Genomic DNA, 8112 nt, shown 5'->3' with positions numbered 1-8112 from the left:
AACCTTTCTCCAACAACTCCTTAATCTACTTCTTGATCTCTTCTAGATCATTTGCGGGCATCCGGTAGGGTCTCTTAGATATGGGCCTAGTGCCTGGCAATAGCTCTATCAAAAACTCGATGTCTCGATCTGGTGGCATGCCTGGTAACTCCTCTGGAAAAACATCTGGGTAATCCTTTACTACAGGCACTTCCTCCTAAACAACTCCCGTGAGGATATTTACTTGGCTCCTCCTAGGCGCATGCCTAGATACATACTTGATCCTTTTTCCCTCTGGGGTGGTGAGAAATATTGAATTACTCGCGCAATCGATGTTTCCCCCATACATCGATAGCCAATCCATTCCTAGTATCACATCCAATCCTTGTGACTCCAAAATTACCAGGTCTAAGGGGAAAACATGGCTTCCAATGGTTAGTGGCATCTGAAAACATCCACTGGTTGCCATATACTCAGCTCCGGGTGAGGTTACTAGCATAGGTGTCCAAGTACTTTATTCGGCAGTTTATACTTATCCACGAATCCCCTTGATATGTATGAATGCGATGCACTAGTGTCAAAAAGAACGATTGCAGTAAATGACTTAACCAAAAACTTACCGATAATGGCATCAGGCTGCTCCTCAACCTCCTCCACGTTCACGTGGTTCACTTGTCCCTTGTTGAAAGGGTTGGGCTTCTTCCCAGCGCTTCCATTGCCATTCTCATTCTTCGCTTCAGGGCACTCAGTGGCGTAGTGTCCCGTCTTCCCGCACTTAAAACAAGTAATGTGACTTAGGTCCTTCATGGCGGGTGTGGCTAGGTTAGTGCGGTTCTGATTACTACCTGCTCTGTTCCCATTTCCATTCTTGGGGCCACTATGGTTGTGAGAACTCCCTCCATTGTGGGTGTGACCTCCAAGGTTATGGACAAGTCCTCCCGAGTTCGGGGTTAAACGAGGCTTTTGCTGAGCTCCTGAGTTGTACCTCCCTTGTCCATACTTCCTTTTGCGGCTCTCAATCTGCTGCTGCTTCCCTTCAATCATAAGAGCCTTGTCTACCAACTCCTGGTAGTTGTTGAATGTTGCCACCATCTATTGCATGCTCATCTCATAATTCAGCCCTTCCATAAACTTCTCCTATTTTGCGGCATCGGTGGCCACATCATCAGGGGCATAACGAGATAGCTTACTAAATTCATCCACGTACTGCCCCACAGTACGGTTCCCTTGGCGTAAGTTGCGAAACTCACGCTTCTTCATGCTCATAGCTCGTGCTGAGACGTGGGTTGTGCGAAAAGCCTGCTTAAACTGGTCCCATGTAACAATGGCTATAGGATAGGTGACAGTGTAATTGTCCCACCATGAGGTTGCTGGTCCATCCAAATGATGTGCGGCAAAACGCACCTTCTCAGCATCTGTGCATCCTACAGTAGTTAACTCCCTTCCAATCCTGCGGACCCAATAATCTGCCACTATCGGCTCGGTGCTGCTGGAACACACAAGCGGCTGCAGCCTCAGAAAATGGGCTAAGTTGTCAACTGGTGGTGGTGGCGGTGGGTTGTTGTTGTTGTTGTTGTTGTTGCACTGATTCTGAACTAACAACTGCATCAAGGTATTCTGCTGTTGGATCAACTGAGTGAGCTCTGGTGGAAAGGTAAATCCGGGGTCACGTCTCGGAGGCATCTGAGGGTTTAGAGGGAAGAGAAATAGAATAGAATGAGGTCTAGTGAGAAAACACTACCCATATGCACATGAGACAAACACAATCATATCACTCAATCAATCAAGCAAGGGCATACAATCGGTCTAGAACTATCATTACAAAAGTGCTCGGACTATACTATGTACAGGTGGAATTCTACTACTAATATGGTGGTCGTCTAGAAAAGTTGATCGGTAGAAGACTCCATGATATCTCCGCCAGCTTCATCAACATAGTCATCATCACCATCATCGGGATCCGAGTAGGTGTCGTCGATGAGGATGTAGTCTTCAGAACGAATCTCCTTGGGTTCGTCGTCTTCTCCTCCTGGCGTGGGGTCTCCCATGAATACTCCTAGCTTTTTTGCCAGATCGTCATTCATCTCCACTAGTATCGTCATCTCCTCCTCGTATCCATCACGTGTAGACTTGAGTTCTTCTTCAAGCTCGGAGATCCTTGTCATTGCCTTCTTCAGATCTATCATGCCTGCGCACATCTAGTTCTCCTGGCGACGAATGTGCTGGTTTAACTCCTGGATGAAATCTAAAATGGATCTATCCTTCCTGGTGCTGATCATCTCCCATTACTCATCTCGGCGCCCACAAATCTGGTAGATAGTATCCTTAAGATCCTTCTTGTAGAATTCTCCAATGTGTCCCATGGTGATGTGGGCTGCCATACTCTTACCTAGACTCCAGGTTGGTGCATCAAAGGAAAACTCTATGGGATTAGTGACTGGCGTGAATGTCCTTCCTGGAACTTGAACTCGAATCATCCATCGCTCCTCTTCTGGTAAAGTGGCGTTGTAAGTCCCGGTGAAGCTTGGTATTCTAATGTTCAGGTACTTAGTGACTTCCTTCAAGTGTCGTGCAAAAGGTGCTTCTTCATCCGGTTGTGCAAACTTGTTCCTTGTGTTCGCCATCCTAAAGAGTAGAAAATGGAGAGGAGTCAGAAGTAGAAGAGAGTAGTGATCTAGGGCTTAGCTTAGTGGTCATGTCCTACACTCAGCGTGTGCTCTGATACCATCTTGTAGCGACCTGACCTCAAACGGTCAAGTCTTTGTGTCTCAGTGTCATCCATGGATCGGTAATGCTGACACACACAGTACTCGAAGGATTTAAACAGAGTAGCAATCACACACTTATTACATCGTATGTCTCCAAAAGAGAACTTATTACAATAATATGGCTTATGGCCATCTAATACGATAACAACGGAAGGCTTGGAAGATAAAGTGAGTCCATCAATTCCAACGACATAGCTGAGCTAGACGGCAACGACCTAGCAAACCTTACTCCTCGTCTGAAAAGTCTGCAACATGATACATTGCAGCCCAAAAAACGGGTCACCACATGGAATATGCTGGCAATGTAACACAGTAGAGCAATGAACATAATAATGCTAACACTATATGCAATATTTGGCTGGTTTAGGCTAGATGGTTAATATGTTTTTGCGAAAAGCCAATTTTTTCCTACAACAAATGAATAAGATTTATTTTAACTATCATGGTGGTTGAAACATCATTGAGAAGGTTCCTCCAACTCAATCCCAATTAAAGTAATTCATTAACCCATCAAATTAAATAAGGGTGATGAGAGACAATAGGATAATCCAAATACTAGATACTCAAGATGTCCATAACCGGGGACACAACTAACCATGATTAGATTGTACACTCTGCAGAGGTTTGCACACTTTTCCCCACAAGACTCGATCTCCCCCGTTGGATTTCTCGCACTACATGGTGTTTGAGAAACGGATGACCGAGACACGATCTTCCAGAAGTATTAACTCTTTACTCTGGGTGGACAGTTACACCTACTTTCCCTCTACATCTGCTAGCCCACCACTGAAAGAGGTCACACATCCTACTCATACTATGCCAGAGCCCATAATGGCTTGTGGCTGCACACGGAAGTTTCTAGCATGAATAATCTTAAGATCCCTTTGAGCCTGGGTGGCGGACCATAGGAAAATCACACGGGTACCCCGGGATATCCTAGGACAACACTGGATTCTCCAGGTGCCCAAACAAGCAATACACACAGATGTGTATTAAAGATGCCACCTTAAGTTGAACCATTAATTAACAATCTCACATCTGTCATGGATACACTCGAACCCAATCCACGTCTATGAGCATAGCATAGCAATAAAGGCATAACGTAGAAGTAACTCCTGAGGGTTTGAGAATAAAACGGGTAATAGGTTCTACCTCATCATCTACTTCCCAATACCCACAAGTTAATCACTTCCTAATCATGCAGTGTTTGAGGATTGGAACTAATGCATAAAAACTGGGTATGAAAAGAGTATGATCAATGTGTTACTTGCCTTGCTAATGATCCACAAAACCTAGGGACTCGTAGTAGCACGCTTCGCACTCCGGGTGTTCTATCATAGACAAACAATACCATACATAAGCAATCAAGCAAAGATTCACGAGTAAAACTCAACTAAGAAGATCTAACCAGAAATTTCAACTTAAGAACTTCGGTTTGCAAAAAGAATCAAATCAAACGGAGCAACGAAACTCAAACTGCGAAAGAAACAAGATCTGATTACTAATCTGAACTAAAGTCAAATTTTACAATACCAAAATCTTGTTCAAGTTGGTTCAACGGAAAGAGGGTTTCGAGACGAATATCTAGGCACTTGATTCGCTTGATTCCGATAAACGGGCGAAAAGATAAACTAAAACGAAAATCAGATCAGAAATCGCGATAAAAAATAATCGCGAAAAACCTAAGAAAAAGAAAAACGGACGAACAGGCTAACGAACGAACATTCGCTGTCTGCGGCTAATGGGCGAAAACCGTTTGTTAAAATGAACGTACGGATGAACGTCCGCTATATAACTAAATCGAAAAACCGAACCGGAACTAAAAAACGGATCTAGGGTTTCGGAAATAAAAACCAATCGGTTTTCTCGCAAAAACTGAGCCGGCGGCGGCGACTACCTCCGGCGAGGTCGGCGAGGCAGCGGCGGGGTGGCGGCGGCGGCAGCGACGGGCGTCCGGCGGCGGCGGCAGCACGCGACGGCGGCGCTAGGTTTGTGGGCCGCGGGTAGGCTTCAGCGGCTGGTGGTCTTCGGCGGGCAGGGGCCCCGGCTTATAAAGCCCCCCCGGGTGGAGTCCCGCTCGGGTACGGCCCGGAGTCGGTTTGACTTTTTTTAAATAATTTCGCCTTTCAAAAAAAGAAAGAAAAGAAATACTAAACGGACTCCAAAAATCCCGAAATAAATTGTCCCCGTCCTCTAAAAATATGTCGGACAATGTGAACATTTATTTGGGCCTAAAATGTAATTTTGAAAGACGCGTATTTTTCCTATGCAAATAAAATAGGAAAAAAATACGAATAAAAACAAATCTATGATTTTAATATTTTTCCTCCAATATTTCATTTATTTTGGAGAAGTCATATTATCTCCTCTCATATATTTTAGTATGAAAATATTTTGGAGAGAAAAATAATAAAACCAATGATCCTCGTTTTGATATTTGATAAAATTCAAATATGAAAACGGTGAAATCCCCAACTCTCTCCGAGGGTCCTTGAGTTGCTTAGAATTTCGAGGATCGCGAAACGAAAATATGATATGCATGAATGACCTATGTATAACATTCCATATTGAAAATTTGGGATGTTACAAAGAGAGGCAGCCCCCCCCCCCCAATGAATAGTCCGAACTGGACTAGGGGGAGTGGCGGCGCCCCTCCTTCCTTCTCTTCCCTCTTCCCCTTCCTTTTCTCCTACTCCTACTACTTGGAAGGGGAGGAATCCTACTCTCGGTGGGAGTAGGACTCCTCCAGGGCGCGCCATAGGGGCCGGCCCTCTCCCCCTCCTCCACTCCTTTATATACGTGCCCAGGGGGCACCCCATAGACTGCAATTGATCTCTTGGATCTTTTAGCCGTGTGCGGTGCCCCTCTCCACCATAGTCCACCTCGATAATATCGTAGCGGTGCTTAGGCGAAGCCCTGTGACGGTAGAACATCAACATCGTCACCACGCCGTTGTGCTGACGGAACTCTCCCTAAAAGCTCGGCTGGATCGGAGTTCGAGGGACGTCATCGAGTTGAACGTGTGCAGAACTCGGAGGTGTCGTGCGTTTGGTACTTGATCGGTCGGATCATGAAGACGTATGACTACATCAACCGCGTTGTGCTAACGCTTCCACTTTCGGTCTACGAGGGTACGTGGACACACTCTCCCCTCTCGTTGCTATGCATCACTATGATCTTGCGTGTGCATAGGAAAATTTTGAAATTACTACGTTCCCCAACAATGGCATCCGAGCCAGGTTATATGCATTGATGTTATATGCACGAGTAGAACACAAGTGAGTTGTGGGCGATACAAGTCATACTGCTTACCAGCATGTCATACTTTGGTTCGGCGGTATTGTTGGATGAACCGGCCTGGACCAACATTACGCGTACGCTTACGCGAGACTGGTTCTACCAACGTGCTTTGCACACAGGTGGCTGGCAAGTGTCAGTTTCTCCAACTTTAGTTGAACCGAGTGTGGCTACGCCCGGTCCTTGAGAAGGTTAAAACAACACTAACTTGACGAACTATGGTTGTGGTTTTGATGCGTAGGTAAGAACGGTTCTTGCTCAGCATGTAGAAGCCACGTAAAACTTGCAACAACAAAGTAGAGGACGTCTAACTTGTTTTTGCAGGGCATGTTGTGATGTGATATGGTCAAGACATGATGCTATATTTTATTGTATGAGATGATCATGTTTTGTAACCAAGTTATCGGCAACTAGCAGGAGCCATATGGTTGTCGCTTTATTGTATGCAATGCAATCGCCTTGTAATTGCTTTACTTTATCACTATGTGGTAGCGATAGTCATAGAAGCAATAGTTGGTGAGATGACAACGATGCTACGATGGAGATCAAGGTGTCGTGCCGGTGACGATGGTGATCATGACGGTGCTTCGGAGATGGAGATCACAAGCACAAGATGATGATGGCCATATCATATCACTTATATTGATTGCATGTGATGTTTATCTTTTATGCATCTTATTTTGCTTTGATTGACGGTAGCATTATAAGATGATCTCTCACTAAATTTCAAGATAAAAGTGTTCTCCCAGAGTATGCACCGTTGCCAAAGTTCGTCATGCCCAGACACCACGTGATGATCGGGTGTGATAAGCTCTACGTCCATCTACAACGGGTGCAAGCCAGTTTTGCACACGTAGAATACTCAGGTTAAACTTGACGAACCTAGCATATGCAGATATGGCCTCAGAACACTGAGACCGAAAGGTCGAGCGTGAATCATATAGTAGATATGATCAACATAGTGATGTTCACCATTGAAAACTACTCCATTTCACGTGATGATCGGTTATGGTTTAGTTGATTTGGATCACGTGATCACTTAGATGATTAGAGGGATGTCTATATAAGTGGGAGTTCTTAAGTAATTTGATTAATTGAACTTTAATTTATCATGAACTTAGTCCTAGTAGTATTAGCATATCTATTTTGTAGATCAATAGCTCGCGTTTAGCTCCCCTGTTTTATTTTTGATATGTTCCTAGAGAAAACTAAGTTGAAAGATGTTAGTAGCAATGATGCAGATTGGATCCGTGATCTGAGGATTATCCTCATTGCTGCACAGAAGAATTATGTCCTTGATGCACCGCTAGGTAACAGACCTATTGCAGGAGCATATGCAGACGTTATGAACATTTGGCTAGCTCAATATGATGACTACTTGATAGTTTAGTGCACCATGCTTAACGGCTTAGAATCGGGACTTCAAAAATGTTTTGAACGTCATGGATCGTATGAGATGTTCCAGGAGTTGAAGTTAATATTTCAAGAAAATACCCGAGTTGAGAGGTATGAAGTCTCCAACAAGTTCTATAGCTAAAAGATGGGGGAGAATAGCTCAAGCAGTGAGCATGTGCTCAGATTGTTTGGGTACTACAATCGCTTAAATCAAGTGGGAGTTAATCTTCTAGATAAAATAGTGATTGATAGAATTCTCTAGTCACCATCACCAAGTTAGTAGAACTTCGTGATGAACTATAGTATGCAAGGGATGACGTAAACGATTCCCGAGCTTTTCATGATGATGAAATCGATGAAGGTAGAAATCAAGAAAGAGCATCAAGTGTTGATGATTAATAAGACCACTAGTTTCAAGAAAAGGGCAAAGGGAAAGAAAGGAAACTTCAAGAAGAATGGCAAGCAAGTTGCTGGTCAAGTGAAGAAGCCTAGGACTGGACCTAAGCCTGAGACTAAGTGCTTCTACTGCAAAGGGACTGGTCATTGGAAGCGGAAATGCCTTGAATATTTAGTGGATAAGAAGGGTGGCAAAGTGAACAAGGGTATATTTGATATACATATTATTGATGTGTACCTTAATAGTATTTATTGTAGCCCCTGGGTATTTGATACT

The sequence above is a fragment of the Triticum dicoccoides genome, chromosome 2A, assembly GCF_002162155.2.
Source record: "Triticum dicoccoides isolate Atlit2015 ecotype Zavitan chromosome 2A, WEW_v2.0, whole genome shotgun sequence".
NCBI lineage: Eukaryota > Viridiplantae > Streptophyta > Magnoliopsida > Poales > Poaceae > Triticum > Triticum dicoccoides.
The sequence above is the reverse complement of the archived record's forward strand: the minus strand, read 5'-3'. Positions refer to the sequence as shown.